This window comes from Hemitrygon akajei, chromosome 10, assembly GCF_048418815.1.
Source record: "Hemitrygon akajei chromosome 10, sHemAka1.3, whole genome shotgun sequence".
NCBI lineage: Eukaryota > Metazoa > Chordata > Chondrichthyes > Myliobatiformes > Dasyatidae > Hemitrygon > Hemitrygon akajei.
The window spans coordinates 30,234,824-30,252,131 of record NC_133133.1 but is presented as its reverse complement, the minus strand read 5'-3'; the positions used below and the strand labels follow the sequence as shown (position 1 = coordinate 30,252,131).

The following is a 17,308-nucleotide window of genomic DNA, read 5'->3' as shown; positions in this document are numbered from 1 at the left end:
TGAGAGGTAGAAGATGGGAAGCAGGCTGGTTCTGAGTAATAATAATTAATATTTGAAGACGCACAAATAGTCACTAGGGAAACATTTAACATTGCCAGTTAATAGGAGAATCGAGGAGAGAGAGAGAGAGTGGATTGAAAACAAGTTACTGGCAATGTGGGAGCAGAGCAGGAGTAAGGTCTCACAAATTGAGGACAGAAACTAGAAAAGACTGCAAGCTGCGTAAGGGCTGGGGTCAGGGGCAGCAACACCACCACCAAAATTAAAATCCATTTGGTCAATGAATCCATCATTGAATGTAAGAGTGAAGATAATGGAGATCTGACAGTAGAGAAAATAAAGATTCCAGGATAATCTGAAGACAAGAGCATGTCCATAAAGAAGTTTGGTTGTCCAAAATGTAGCAATGAATGCTCAAACCAGTTACATTCCATGAATGAGACAATATATGAAACCTGTTATTGACAATGGGATGGCTAATAAAAATGATGTGTTCAATCAGAAAATCATTAAAAGGCCATTATCTAAGACATGCCTTCTTCATGTTAATACCACTGAGACACAAGAGCCCGAAGACCCACTCAATGTTTTAAGTATAGATTGTTCCCCTCCACCATCAAGATTTAAATGGTCCATGAATACAGCCTCATTTTGTCTTTTGCACCATTTGTTTCATATGATATGGTAATTTTTGTCTTTCACTGTCCTGCTACTGCAAAGCAAATTTCCCAACCTATCTCAGTGAGAATAAACCTGATTCAGATTCTGTTCTAGGCTGCAGCTAAATCAAGCAGCATTTGAGACTTTTGATATACTGAGTGACCAAAACATCACCCAGCTTCAGCATACTTCAAATAAATAATTCTTCATGATTACTATTTTATCATCCCAAAAAACCCAGCAATAATATTTGAAAAGACAGTGTAAAAACAGTCACTAAAATGCTCAAGATGCAATCAAGTAATATGGCATTTGAGCAAGGTTTCTTCTATTCTCACTCAGACATGAGGGAATATCTGCAGTCTGCACAAACAGATGAATGCTTCACAAACCACATCAAGGTGCCCCAAGGCTCACCGCCAGTGATGTAAACAACTGGCAAATATGTCATATCAGATTCCAAAATTTAAAAATTAGCTATCTTGTACACCTGCCTTCCTTCTGCAGCTACAGTGCACCATAACAGGAGCAAAATGCTTCAGAAGCTGAAAATTTAAAAGTATAAACATTTCAACTCATTGTTAACCGTCTGACTGAGCTAGAGTATGTTTACTCCATTGCACAGTTCTAGTAATCCAACCAGGATAGATGGGAGTATTTGTATATGTAAAGTAGGAAGCATTCCAAATAAGGAGTACATGCCAGCCTTTGGGAATGAAAGAAATAATGGCGGGAGAAGGGGAGAGAAAACACAAAACATGACAGGAGTAAAAACACGAAGAGTAATTGACGAAAAATGTTACTCGTTTCTCTCTCGAATGCTGCTTATCCTCCAGAGCACTTACAACCTTTACTGTTTCACATTTTATGCTCTGGTGTTGATTTCCTTCACTTTCTATCACGAAGAGTTACCTTTAGTTAATAAATGATGGCAATGTGTAGATTGTGCTATGCAGTAAAGACTAATCGGAGTACCCCGATTTATACTACTCTCAACCCACTGCATAAACGTTTAACGCTGGTGCCCATTATTTTCCCTTGAAGCAAATCCTGAAGCTTCTAAATAGAATAGACTTAAGCCTCGCTTTCTGGGCTTGGCTGCAAAGCTTTCTTTCTTCAACTATCCCACCACTCTCCCCACCCCCCCCAACCCAATTCCCTGAGTTCAACACCAGCGGTAAGACAGCGCCTGAAAAGCACGGAGCAACCAAACATTCGTGCCCGCAGCAGGGCGTCCAAGTACGGGATGATAAAAGCAGGCATTTTCCCCTCTGCTGTATCCCTGCTCCCGGGCTGTGCAGTTCGGTGCGCGGCCTCCCTCCCTTGTTTTTGCTGCAGGGAGCGGAGCGGAACGGAGCGGCAGCGAGCGGCCGGCCGGCCGGCGGGCGGTCGGGCGCCCCCCGCGCTCCCAGCACAGGCAGACCCTCGGTGATTGGCGGCGGGAGCTGGAATGCAGCAGCCACCAGGGCTCAGTGAGACACTCCGGGAAAAAAAACACGCGCGGCGGGCCGGTCCGCGATCCCGGGCCAGACTCTCAACCTGGAACGGATCTTCTAAACATTCCCTCCACCACCACCACCAACCAACCAACCTTCCCCCCCCCCCCCCCACAACACAACACACACACACCTCAGAGCACGAGTTCACCCTCTCTCACCGATTCCACCCCCTCCCATACAAACCACCGTCTGACTGGGCGAGACGGCCCCAAACCGCCACCACCGCCTCCCATCCATCCCCCCACCAAAATAAAGCCTCCCCAGTTCTTTGATGCATGAAACGAGAAAGAAAAATAAATTCAATGGCCATGAACAGAAGTATCAAAATGATAGATGAACAGACCGAATGTCCTTGACCATCCAGCAGGTTGGGTTTTTAATTTTAACACAGCTACCAGGTATAAAAACAGACCTACCATCAAACAAAACACTATCCCAAACCATGCAAAAAATATCACACATCGTTAGTAGTTTGTGCAATTACTCCCGGAGACGAGCCATTTGTTGCACGGAAATCTTTACAGAAATGCGTCCCACAATTACTTAAAAATAATACAGTAAACTGATTCCTTCCCCCTCCCCAACCCCCTTCGATTCGACCGGAGCACACCTCGCGGATTTTTTTTGTTCACTCAGATTTGCCCGAGTCCGCCATTATTACATTCAACCACCCCTGCGTGAGGCGCACAGTCACAGCCCTAAAGAAAGAATGCCAGAAAATCATCTTCAATCCCCCACATTTCAATTGCCACTAGAATTAATGACGTAAACAGAAAAGTCAATTTTAAATTCCTGGAGGCCGTTTATGACATAAATTGAAGCGAAAAAGTGCAAAGATACCTGCGCCACGGCTGCAAAGAACACCACCACCCAGCTCCAGATATCGGCGGTTCCACTCGGATCCGATACCCTCGCTTTCCAACAACCGCTGCGAAGCCGGGCGCCCCGCCTGATTGACAGAGGAAGGGGCGTGGCACAGCCTTTGATTGATGGCCCGGGCACGGGAGGGCGGTGCTACGCCCCCATGGCCAGGCGGAGGAGGCGGGTCGTTGCGGCTGATTGACAACCAGGGGGCGGGAGAGGGGGCGGTACCTTGACCCCCACCGGAACCATTGAAGTGGTTCCGCGCGCGTTCCTTGGGGCCTTCCTTGCCCCTCCAATTTGGGAGGGAGGGGGGTAAATAACCTGGGAATGTTTAATACAAAAATATCGGACGGTCGGTCACAACGGGGAAAAAATGTAAAATATATGCTGTAGCAAACTTTTCGGGGGGCAAAGCAAACATTTATTGTGTGGAAAGCATATACCTTCATTATCAGCAGATTTTTTTTGTTCATTTTGGTGGGTCGTCATTAAAAGAGTTTTTAAGCATACATGTGTCCGCGTAAAGCTGTGTATTCATTAGTGCATCACCGTGGAAACTGTTCGCAGACGTTGTCAATTTAAAATAACACAGTTGAACGGTAAGATTTAATCAAATGTACAGTTAATTCCTGGGTCTCACTTTTTCTATGCTAACCAGCCCTCAAATACTGTCCCCAAAACAAGTGCAGCGCCGAGACTCGCCACTCAGTATATGCAGCCAGCAAATTCAGACCTCAGAACGACCATTGTTCAGCCCAACCTCGAACAAAGCAAATCCTTAAATAATATTAGAGTCGTGCCAAACTCAAACCAATCACTAAATCATTTGGGAAAGAGGTAAATATACTAATATAGACACAAGAGACAGCAGATGCTGGAAACCAGAGCAACAAACAATCTGTTCGAGGAACAGGTCGAGCAGGATCTGTGTCGATGTTTCGGGCTGAAACCCTGCAACAGGACTCCTTTCTTCCCACTGATGCTGCACAACTTACTGACTTCCTCTAGAAGATTATTTGTCGGAAATAAAGTAATACCAAATTTGTCATTAATTTGTATCAAAAATCTATTCCTTTGTAATGATTTTAATCTAATTTGATTTTGTGTGGCATTGCATACATTGCGTGGTTTGAAGTCCTCTGTACCCGAATTTTAATGGTCTATATGTATATATTAGGAGTTGGAAGCATTGTGGACTAATCTATAAATGTGAATATTGCAGAGAGCTAGGTGAATTTTGGATATTGTAGAATACGTTTTGTTTGAGTAAAATTTACAATGGAATACAGAGGGTAGATTGAATGTTGCTCAGGAATGTATGTATGGGGTGCCATGGAATAATTTCTGTGTCAATTTTATGTGCCTGTACATTGCAAATTTCCACTGCAGCATCCTGTCAAACAAGAGTGCCTTAATTTTCTTCGGACTTATAAATTTAAAATTGTCAAGTCTGGGACTTTCCTATTTCTGTTACTGCTATTTTGTGATTTCCTGTCCTTTAAAGTGACAGGAAAATTCTCTGCCAAGCAGAACAAAGGTGAGAAAAAAACTCTGCTGTGTCTTATTCCTACTCTATCAAAACTGATAATATTCTTGAGCAGTCCAATCTATCATTTATTAACTAATAATCTATGTTTTATCCACAATCATACTGTTTTCACTATGACAACATGCAATGCTTTATCCTCATTACAACTGTCAACACTTTCTAACATTACTGTTTCTCATCTTAAAATTCTTATTAGTATCTTGTAATGGAAATTCACAACCTATTATTAAAAATAATTACAAGTTGTTACCATTACATGTTGATCTCATTTGTATTAAATGCAAAACAATAGAACATCAGGCAAATGCATGGAATTTAGTTTGCAAATATTGCTGACAGTAAAGTAAAAATTAAAAACAAACCATTTGAAACATTCATTATCATTATAATAGATTAGCCCAACATACAAAATTGATCATACATTAAATTCCAACGAAGTGTGGAATATGATAGTATTTGTGTGTGTACAGGTTTGTTAAGGTTGTTATAGCCAGGGGTGGTATTGGGGATAAGTTCCCACTTCCTGTTGAATGCTCTCAATGGTGTGCACCTCAATGGCTTTCACATGTGGCTATGCCTGGCAGAACCCTTTCTACTGACAGGAGAAGGGGCAAAGGCGGGATACTGCCACTTTAAAACCAGTTGCTTTGGGCAGACGGAGCTCATTAGCCGTGGTTGTCAGCTTACCGGGGAGAAAGGAAACTGATCTCAAACCTCTGCTGCCTTGCAGCCATACCCACTCATGGGGAAGGCTTCGGGAGTAAACCCCAAGGAAAAATAACTGGCAACTCCTGCGACACCGCTGGTGCCAAACTGAATCAGTCTCTGCCGTTCCTTTGGGTTCATCGGCTGCATGGAGAAGGGGAACCTCCTGCATGGGCAACAGCTTGCGTATTGGCTTGTTTATCACGTAGACAGCTGGGATCCAACATCCACGGTCAACCCCGACCAACAGAGGGCCTCAAAGAATGCAAGTACACTTTGGTCTACCTCAGGAATTGAAAATGCATATTAAAGATCTAACAGTAAAATTTTCATAAGTTGAGGTGCAATATACCTTCTTAGAAAGCCACAATGGAATGAAAGGCAGTAATCAGACAAGGAATTGTTTCATTTAATATACTTGGGTAACATAAATCATTCAGTAGGAAAGAGCACATTATTTTAAACTGATTTTCTATAAAGATTTTTACCCATCCACGTGGATTGCTGTGCTCAATACATTTATACATCTCTCCTGTTTCTATTTCTTCCCTTCAACTCACTGAATCCAGTTTAATAACATCTACCTCTGCAGCTGGGCCCAAAGCATAGTTAGGAATCCATACCACCCATCCACTACCATTAGAAAGGAGCCACAAAACCATCATGACTTGGACTGGCAGACTGCGTAACAGCTTCTTCCCTCAGGCGGTGAGACTAATGAATATCATGCCACATTGATGTTTTGTCACTAGGACAGCGAGCGGTTTACTGTTTACCTGTGCTGTAGACTTCAAGCATTTTTAATTATATTGCATTAACTTATTTATGGTAATATTTTGCTCTATGTGCTGTGTGTGATATATGTTTTGTGGGTACACCATGCTCCGGAGAAACGCTGTTTCACTCAGTTCTGTATATGTACAGTCTCATGGCAATAAGCTTGAGCTTGAACTTGAACTCTGCTTGATATAAACAGTGGAATCATCTTCACCAACTATGTACAGGATTATCTGAGACTGCTCAGTATGTTATCACCAGTTTTGGGACTGTTATATAAGATCTTAAAATACTAGGTATTTTGTTTGATAGATTTATCTAGCTGGGAAAACAAATATTATTAAAGAGTCAGCATATGATTGGATAATCAATTGCATACTCAAATAGTGTAAATAGTGTGTGCAATGACTCAACGACATACTAGTGTCTTTAGCAGCCACATGAAGTTCTTCAGGTCTGAACGTAGCTGACAGTCATGAACAATATGTTTTGCCATGGCTACTGACATAAAGCCTCCGAGATTAGCACAGACCTTATATACTTACTCAGTAAAGCCCACTGACAATTTGGCAGACTAAAGGTGGGCAGACAGTACAGTCTTCGACTTGCAGTGTAATTAACAGACAAGTCTCTATCCCAGAGTTTGCTGCTATGGTTTAACAGTCAGTTCCCACCATTGATTTATTTGAACTTGTTCTTTCTCTGGGTTCTTGGACTAGGGGTTGCTGAAAGGAAGGTGCATTGGAGAAGGGGAATTACACAGGATCATCTAGGATGAGGCAAAGTGGTACCTGGACATAGGAGCAGAATTAGGCCATTCAGCCCATTGAGTCTGCTCCACCATTCCATCATGGCTGATCCCAGACCCCTTCAACCGCATGTACCTGGCTTCTCATCATAACCCTTGATGCCCTGACCGAACAGGAAACAATCAACTTCCACCTTAAATATACACACGGACTTGGCCTCCACCGCAGTCTGTGACAGTGCATTCCACAGATTTACTACTCTCTGGCTAAAAAAATTACTTCTTACTTCTGTTCTGAAGGGTCACCCCTCAATTTTGACACTGTGCCCTCTAGTTCTCAACACCTCTACCATAGGAAGCATCCTTTCCACATCCACCTTATCTAGTCCTATCAACATTTGGTAAGTTTCAATGAGATTTCCCCCCCCCCCCCCACATTCTTCTAGCAACAGGAAGTACATCCAGGTCAGTTTGTTCTGTGTGGTTTAGAGTGTGATTTACAATAATAACTGAGTGGAAAAACAAATTGTACAGAGGATGTGGAGAGTCTGCAGAGGCATATAGATAGGCTAAGTGAGTGGGCCAAGGTCTGACAGATGGAATACAACGTTGGTAAATGCAAGATCATCCACTTTGGAAGGAATAATAGAAGAGCAGATTATTATTTAAATAGTGAAAGATTGCAGCATGCTGTTGTGCAGAGGGACTTGGGAGTGCTTGTGCATGAATCGCAAAAAGTTGGCTTGCAGGTACAACAGGTTATTAAGAAGGCAAACAGAATGTTGGCTTTCATTGCTAGAGGGATTGAATTCAAGACCAGGGAGGTCATGCTGCAACTATACAAGGTACTGGTGAGGCTGCACCTGGAGTACTGTGTGCAGTTCTGGTCTCCGTACTTGAGGAAGGATATACTGGCTTTGGAGGCAGTGCAGAGGAGGTTCACCAGGTTGATTCCAGGGATGAAGGGGTTAACCTGTGAGGAGAGATTGAGTCGCCTGGGACTGTACTCTCTGGAGTTCAGAAGAATGAGAGGGGATCTTATAGAAACATACAAAATTTTGAAAGGGTTAGATAAGATAAAAATAGGAAAGTTATTTCCATTGGTAGGTGAGACTAGAACTAGGGGACATTGCCTCAAGATTCAGGGCAGAAGATTTAGGACGGAGATGAGGAGGAACTGTTTTTCCCAGAGAGTGTGAATCTGTGGAATTCTCTGCCCAGGGAAGCAGTTGAGGCTTCTTCACTAAGTTAGATAGGTGCAGGGTTCTCAGATTATTAACTGTAATGTTAACTGTTAACTGCATATCTAAAATGACTTCTCCGTAGCATTATAATGAAATGGCTTCTTTGTGGGTAACTGATGAGGTAATGCTCTGTTTAGTTGAAATGTTTGGGTTAAAATTATTGATAATGGAGGAACTAACCAATGGAAGCAATGTTGTTCTATCTGTATGTGTGGGAACTTGGAGTGAGAGCGTGGGATTTTTCAGAGGTGAACCGAAGAGAAAGGACGTGATGGACACACTCTGGTCAACCACCGAGGTTGATCCCAGGCAGCAGGTCGAGGAGGTCAGAGAAGGTCAAATGGTGGACTGAAGGCTTCGATAATTGAGCTCCAATGGTTGTGCATGAATTAATTGAACTCTGATAAGTTTTGGCGCCTTTTTCTTTTCTTTTTTTATATTGTATTGCTATTAATTACCTAGTTCCAGTAAGATTTATAAAATGCACTCTGTAAACATACATTGTGTGTGCGAGTTTGTACCAATGAGCATCTACGCAAACGGGAGACACGGTTTGGCGGGTGGACGAATTTTCCCCTAGACAAGCACAAGCCGATAGCCCTGGGCGTTACATAGGTTTTTACATAGTAAGGGAATTAAGGGTTATGGGGAAAAGGCAGGTAGATTGAGCTGAGTTTACGGACAGATCAGCCATGATCTTATTGAATTGTGGGGCAGGCTTGATGGACCAGATGGCCTACTCCTGCTCCTATTTCTTATGTAGAGTTGGTGTTCTTGTGTAGCTGTTACCTTCATCCTTTAGTGTACAGATTACAGGCTTTGCACTAAAGTAGCCATGACAGTAACTGTAGTGCATTTTGTAAACAACACAAGGTGTTGTCACAGTGTGCTATTAGTGGAAGGCGTATATGTTAGGATTGTGAATTAGCTGCCATTCTCATGAGTTGCTGTATTCTGAATGGTCAAAGTTGCATGCATCCAGGCAAGTGGAGGGTATTTGATCACTCTCCTCATTTATGCCTTGGAGGTGGTGGAAAGGCTTTGAAGGATCAAAAAGTGAGCACTTGCCACAAGTTAACTAGTCTCTGTTGCGATCTTGTAACTACAGCATTTAAGTGATGGATTCAGTTGAAGTTATAATCAGTGGTCTCCAGGATGTTAATAATAGCATTTAGCACGAAATGTGGGTGCTTAGCGTCTCTGTTGTCTGAGATATTCATTGCCTCGCACTTTTATGATGCAAATGCTACTTGTCATGAGTAAGCCAATAGAACATAGAGCAGTACTGTACAGCGCAGTACTGGTCCGCCAGCCAATGTAGTTGTGCACCAAGATCAATCTGACCCTTCCCTCCCACATAGCCCTCAATATTTCCTTCATCCATGTGCCTATCTAAGAGTCCCTTAAATGTCCCTTATGTATCTGCCTCTACCACCAGCCCTGGGCAATGTGTTCCATGCACTTACCACTCTCTGTAAAAAACACTGTCTCTGACAATACTTTCTTCCACTTATTCTTATACTTTCCTCCAATCACTTTAAAAATATATCTTCCCATTCTAGCCATTGCTGCCCTGGGAAGAAAGCATTGACTGTCCACTCCGTCTATGCCTCTTATTGTTAGGGCATTTTTTGGGATGGGACCTATAACAAATAGCTCCAGCCACCATTCTTCTAATCTGAATAGAGATTGTAGATCAAATTTAAAATGCAGCTCTGAACAATGGGTTCCTAAAAGCCATATGTCACAGACCAGACGATGCTGATTAAAATACACTTACATGTCCGTGGTGTTGGTACGAAGTGGGAGGTGTGGAGTTTGTGTGTAGTTCAAAGAAAACATTGTGAATGCATTGTAAATATGGAATTGCCCTTTGATCTTTAACACATAAAATGTTATGTAGCATTGGGTCAGGCAGACATCTTGCTCTGAAAGAGTCTCAGTATGATACCTCCAGACTCTCATTTTGTCCAATGAAAAGATGACTTCATGTCTACCAGTACTTCTCTTTGCTGACTACGTTCATGTGACAATACTTGTCATCTTATACATCTTTATCAAGTCACTTCTCATCCTCCGAAGTTCAAAGTAAGTTTATTATCAAAGTACGTATATGTCTCCAAGTACAACACTGAGATTCATTTTCTTGCCGGTATACTCAATAAGTCCAACAACCATAACCTATCCCCATAAGACATGCTCTCTAATCCAGGCAGCACCCAAGTAAATCTCCTCTGCATCCTCTCTAAAGCTTTCACATTCTTCCTGTTTTGAGGTAACCAGAAATGATGTGGCACTTCATGTGTGGTCTAATCCAATGGTTCTCAACATTTGACCATGCCAGATTTCATAGGGGCCACAAGTAAACATCAAGAAATTGGGGGGCCACAGGTGTTTCTGAAAGGTCCATGATAAGTTTACTCTTTTAATGAAATATTACAAAAATATATAATAAAAAAGAAATTAATACATGTTATCTAATTGGAACTCTGAATGAAATGAGTGGGAAAATATGCTCAAAAATGAGAAAATCTGCAGATCTGGAAATCCAAGCAACACACACATAATGCTGGAGGAACTCAACAGGCCAGGCAGCGTCTATGGAAAAGAATAAACAGTCGATGTTTTGGGCCAAGGCCCTTCATCAGGATTGGGGAGAAAAGGAAAATATGCTAAATGGAGCTGATGAGGCTGCAAAAACAGTTTAGCCTGTGTGCCTAACCCGCTCACTCCATATCCACCCCGAAATCACAAACTGCAGATTGGGTCGGGCTGCCTGTGCAAGGCTAATCGGTGAGTATGCAGCAGGAGGCTGGTTCCATTTGCCTTCCACTGACTCATGCATGTTATAATACTTATAAAACATGACACGAAAGCAGCAGTTACTGTAATGGGGTCATCTGCCAGAAATGGCTAAACTGCAAGAGGTGAAAACGCGTGGTCTACCACTGCATCACTGTCTACCACTAAAACTTCCGTTAATTCCCTGATACCTATCATATTTTGAAAGGAAGTTCAATTCACTTTTCTCGGTGAGTACCAGCTCTTTATTGCCACATAGAATTTACAAATATAATAGCATTTTTAAAAAATTGCCTGAAAATTATTTTAAAAAAATACTGCCTAGAAAGCCAGCTTTATTTTTACATGTATATTCAGTACTGATACTTTTTCATATGAGATTATACTTATTAAAATTATTTGATATTTACTAATTTTCTATGGAGCCCTCTCACATATATACATAAATTTTCTTTATTTTTTTTATATTTCAGATTATTCATGGCCACTGCAGCAAAGAAAATATGTTGGTAATATTCCATTGAGCATTTTGCTCATGGTAACTAAGTTTGAAATCTTGTAGGGTGCATGTAAACCTTTATGGGACAAAATGATGTCACTCTGTCTAATTTGTATAACTACACTTTCCAGTGAAAACATGCGGCCACGTAAGCTGAAGAAGCACTTGGAGACAGTGCATAAGGACAAGAAAGACAAGATGCCAGATTACTTCAAAACCTGTATGATAATTTTCAATGAAGGTCAACAGTAAAGCAAATAGCTAGTGACAATGCAGCTAAGACAGATAAAGGTTTACTTGCATCCTGTAAGATTTCAAACTTAGTTACAAAAGCTGGCAAGCCACATAATATAGGGTGAATCATTGATTCTGCCTTTGGTTTCTGTTGCAAGTTCTACTGTTATGAATCAGAGCACGTATGAAACTATTCAAGACATCCCCGTGAACAACTCATCGGCATCAAGGCATATTGGTGAAACGTCTGATGATGTGGAAAAGCAACTAGTTGCAAGCTAAGAAGTTTGCCCAGCAAACAGATGAAAGCACGCTCCATCATGATGAAGCCCTTCTGATGGCAGATGTTTGGTTTTTGAATGATGGTCAGACCAGTGAGGAAATGCTTTTTGCCCAAAAGTTTATACTCTAAATAAAGAGTCCTATTCAAAGCTTTAAAACAGTTTTAGTTTTCATATCCAACTGTAATAGTAAATTGTACATTTAATAATACCTATTTCCTGTTAAGTCTTAAATATTGACTGTTTATTAGAACAATTAATGCAGTTAACCAAAAAGACTTTAGCAACTAATGGAAGCTGTAGAGGGTGGGGGGGGGGGCCACAGAGGTAAATGAAAGTCTCAAGTGGGCCATGAGCAAAAAAAGTTTGAGAACCACTGGTCTAACCAGAGTTTTATACAGCTGCAACATTACCTCATGGCTCTTGAATTCAATTCCCCAACTAAAGAAGTCCAACACACCATACTCCCTCTTCACCACCCTATCAGCTTGTGTGGCAACTTTAAAGGATCTATAGATGTGAACCCCTCTGTTCCTCCACAATGCTAAAAATCCTCCCGTTAACCTTCAAGTTTGACCTTCCAAAGTGAATCACTTCATACTTCCCCAGACTGAACTCCATCTACCACTTTTCAGCTCAGCTCTGAATCCCGTCAATGTCCCATTGCAACCTACCACAACCTTCTACACAATACTATCAACCTTCATGTCTTTTGCAAACTTACTTAACTCACCTTTCCACTTACTCATCTAAGTTAGTTACAAAATCCACAAAGAGCAGGAGTTCCAGAATGGATCCCTGTGGAACACTCCGGTCACTGAACTCCAAGCCAAATACATTCCACCTACTGCCACCTTCAGCCTTCTGTGGGTGAGTCAATTCTGTATCCACAGAATGTCTGACCATTGCCAAAGCTTTGCTGCATACAGGTGTGGAGTGTCTAAGTTTCTGAGGCGATATGAATGGAATTAAAAATAATATAACTGTGGCGACCCACTTTCTGTGCAGGCGAACCGGCTCACAAATAGCCAGCACACGGGGGGGAGACTTTGGTAATGCACATCTGATGTCATTTTCCACCCGGAGAGGGCGGGCGCTAGGTATTAAATGCCAGCACCGCGAAGTTTGAATAAACTAGTCTCCAAACAACTTACCAACTGCGTGTCGTTATTTCAGCGCAGTGTGTAGCACATTGCTACATTGGTGACCCCGACGGTCCAAACGGGATTTGGACCAAAGATGACTGACTCTTCATTTGTTCACGCAGTTTCGCTAAAACTGCCGACTTTCTGGACGCTGCGACCACGCGTGTGGTTTAGTCAAGCAGAAGCCCAGTTCCAGATTCGGCAGATATCCTCTGATTCCACACGTTACTACCACGTGGTGAGCGCCCTTGACCAGGAGACGGCCGCCCAGGTTGCGGATTTCATACAGTCACCCCCGGAAGAAGGCAGATATGAAGCATTCAAAGCACTGCTCATTGGGACCTTTGGCCTCTCACGGCGTGAGCGGGGTGCCCGCCTGCTTCACCTGGACGGTTTGGGAGACAGACTGCCATCAGCATTGATAAACGAGATGCTGGCCCTGGCTGACAGACACAAGCCCTGCCTTATGTTTGAGCAAGCGTTCCTAGAGCAACTGCCCGAGGACATACATCTGCTGCTGGCCGACGCAGATTTCAGCAACCCCTGGAAGGTGGCGGCTGTGGAAAGCCAAGAGAGAGAGCGTGGCATCCGTCGGTCAGATTACCAGGCCACGCGCCCAACAGCGGACCAGACCAGGCCCGGCAGGGGGGCGCACACAACACAGAGGCAGGAGTGAGGAGGCCAGCGAACAGTGGTGCTTCTACCACCAGTGGTGGGGCACAAAAGCCCGCCATTGTCGCCTGCCCTGCAAGGGCCAGGGCCAGCTGCTGCTAATGACTATGGCGGCTGGCCACCAGGACAGCCTCTTGTACGTCTGGGACAAACAGTCGGGACGCCGCTTCTTGGTCGACACCGGAGCGGAAATCAGCGTCTTGCTCCCGACAGGGTACGACACCCGCAACAGGAAGCCAGGACCCACCCTGAGGGCCGCAAACAGCAGCACGATATGGACCTACGGCACCTGCACAGTGCAGCTGCAGTTCAGCGCCAGCCAGTTCACGTGGGACTTCACACTGGCCGCGGTGGCCCAACCACTCCTGGGGGCGGACGTCTTGCGAGCTCACAGCCTGCTGGTCGACTTGCAAGGGAAAAGACTGGTACATGCCGAGACTTTCCAGACGTTCTCCCTGGGTGAAGCCAAGTTGTCAGTCCCACAGCTGGACTCCATCATGCTGTCGGACAATGAATTCACCAGAATCCTGGTGGACTTTCCATTGATTCTGGCACTGCAGTTCACAGCAGCCATGCCCAGACACGGGGTACAGCACCACATTCCGACCCAGGGACCACCCCTCCACGCCCGCGCATGAAGGCTCCCCCCAGAAAAGCTCCGCCTGGCGAAGGAGGCGTTCAAGAGGATGGAGGAATTGGGGATCGTACGGAGGTCCGACAGCCCATGGGCCTCCACCCTGCACATGGTGCCCAAAGCAGCCGGGGGTTGGAGACCATGCAGCGACTACTGCAGACTGAACGAGGCTACAACTCCAGACCACTACCCTGTGCCGCACATACAGGACTTTGCAGCAAACCTGCATGGGGCAAGAATCTTTTCCAAAGTAGACCTCATCCGGGGATACCATCAAATCCCGGTGCACCCTGAAGACATCCCCAAAACAGCACTCATCACCCCGTTCGGCCTGTTCGAGTTCCTCCGAATGCTGTTCGGCCTGAAGAATGCCACACAGACGTAACAGCGGTTAATGGATGCGGTGGGACGCGACCTGGACTTTGCGTTCATCTATTTGGATGACATCCTTATAGCCAGCAGTTGTCGTCAAGAGCATCTGTCCCACCTCCGCCAGCTCTACTCCCACCTGAGTGATTTCAGCCTCACAATCAACCCGGCCAAATGCCAGTTCGGTCTCGATACCATCGACTTCCTGGGCCACAGAATTACCAAAGACGGGGCAACACCTCTGCCCGCCAAGGTAGACGCGATCCGCCACTTTGCCCGGCCCAACACGGTCAAAGGCCTATGGGAGTTCGTTGGTATGGTGAACTTCTACCACCGTTTCCTCCCCTCAGCAGCCCGTATCATGCGCCCTTTGTACACCCTGATGTCGGGTAAAGGCAAGGACATTACTTGGGACGAGGAGGTCGCGGCCGCTTTCGTTAAAGCCAAGGAAGCCTTGGCAGATGCTGCGATGCTGGTGCACCCCAGAACGGATGTTCTGACCGCCCTCACGGTGGACGCATCCGACACAGCAGTCGGTGGGGTGCTGGAGCAGCTCATCGAGGGGCGTTGGCAACCCTTGGCGTTCTTCAGCAAGCACCTACGACCACCCGAACTCAAGTACAGTGCTTTCGACCGGGAGCTGTTGGCACTGTATCTGGCAATCCGGCATTTCAGGTACTTCTTAGAAGGCAGGCCGTTCACCGCGTTCACGGACCACAAACCGTTGACCTTCGCGTTCACAAAGGTGTCTGATCCTTGGTCGGCTCGCCAGCAGTGACATCTATCCTACATCTCCAAGTACACGACAGACATCCAGCATGTCTCGGGAAAGGACAACGTCGTGGCGGACGCACTCTCCAGACCAGCTGTCCAGGCCCTGTCCCTGGGGGTGGACTATGCAGCACTGGCGGAGGCGCAGCAGGCAGACGATGAGATGCCCAGCTACAGGACTGCAGTCTCGGGTTTGCAGCTACAGGACTTTCTTGTAGGGCCAGGTGATAGGACCCTCCTGTGCGACGTGGCTACCGGCCAAACTCGCCCCATCATCCCGGCAGCCTGGAGGCGGCGAGTTTTCGACTCCATACACTGTTTGGCGCACCCATCTATCAGGACAACCATCCGGCTGGTCTCCAGCAAGTTCGCATGGCACGGACTTCGCAAGCAGGTCAGAGAATGGGCCAGAACGTGCACGCAGTGCCAAACAGCTAAGGTGCAGCGGCACACTAAAGCCCTGCCACGGCAGTTCGAACCCACCCACCAGAGGTTCGACCACATTCTTGTGGATATTGTGGGCCCCCTACCAGTATCCTGAGGAGCGCGGTACCTCCTAACTATAGTAGACCGGTTCACGAGGTGGCCAGAGGCGGTCCCACTCACTGACACATCTGCCGATTCCTGCACCTGAGCACTGATTGCAACCTGGGTAGCACGCTTCGGGGTACCGGCCCACATTACCTCTGACAGAGGCACCCAGTTCACCTCCAGCCTGTTGGGAACGCGTATTTTATGGCTCAGGTGAGTGACCTTCAACAAACATTGCCATATTCTTCTGTGCAGGTTATGACTGATCACTGGAGTATTTCTCCTGATATTAATTTTTCCAGAGTTCATTAATATCAAGGGCAGTCATTCACACCTAGCCACTGCAATTCAGCTGCTTTGTCCATTTTTGGTTCAAAGCTGTGCACCAGGCAAAATCTAAGCCAAACCTCAGAGAACAACTTATTGACGACAAGGCACTGCTTCATAGCTCACTTGGTGACACTTTCCAACTTGTTGATGATGGAGCTGCTGGATTAGATTTCTCCTAGCTTTTGTGGAGATACCCAGACAATTTTCCACAATGTTGTGTAGATCCCAGTGTGAAACCTGTACCGGAACAGCTTGGCTGAAGTCACAACTAATTCAGAAATGCTAGTTTTCAGGACCGTATCTGCAATGTTATTGGATCCCATAACCTTTGATGCATCAAATATGTTCAGACGTTTCTTAAGAACACTTGGATCAAATTGGCTGAGGACTGACTTCTTTGGATTGAATGCTTGGCAATTCCAGCTAAATATTTTTAAAATATAAGTCTGCTTTGCCTTTGGCATTCATGTGCTGGATCCCACCATCAGTGAGAAAGGCAATGTTTTTATACCTTCTCCTCCTAGTGGCTGTTTACCATGACTGCCATCATTCACAAACGGATGCATTTGGAATCTTGAACAGGTCTGTTTATTCTGGGATCTTTTAGTTTTGCTACTTCTAATATTTTGTGTGTATGTGTTGTAGTTTAGTAGGTTAGCACTTCATTTTTGGTTATGAGTTTTTTTTTCACTACCTCATTTTGGTTTTAACAGCTCATCGAATGGATAATCTTCAAGAGTGCACTTTACCCTTGGAACAACACTGGAATATTATCCTAGATTTTGTGTTATATTTTCAGGATTGGGATTTGAACCCACAACACCCTGATCCAGAGGGAACATATGAGCTATGACTGACAGTATCACATGATTAATCTGTTTGTAAGTGTAAGAGTTTGAGAAGAGCAACTATCTACAATGGTCAGAATTGGAAAGTAAAACTCTGGTCCATTTGATGCTCTCTGAAGCTCCTGTGCAGCAAGCAAGTATGCAGT

The 17,308-nt window shown here is 44.8% G+C and overlaps 1 protein-coding gene across 6 annotated transcripts in view; it reads right to left on the bottom strand.

Annotated features, from left to right (window-relative positions):
• Positions 1-3,076, bottom strand: part of LOC140734261 (zinc finger MYM-type protein 3-like) — a 101,957-nt gene extending 98,881 nt beyond the window's left edge. For all 6 annotated transcript variants that reach the window (XM_073057987.1, XM_073057988.1, XM_073057989.1 and 3 more), the window contains exon 1: positions 3,000-3,076. The gene's annotated coding sequence lies outside the window, so the exon portion shown is untranslated. The remainder of the gene's footprint in view (positions 1-2,999) is intronic.
• Between the last annotated feature and the right edge of the window lie 14,232 nt (positions 3,077-17,308).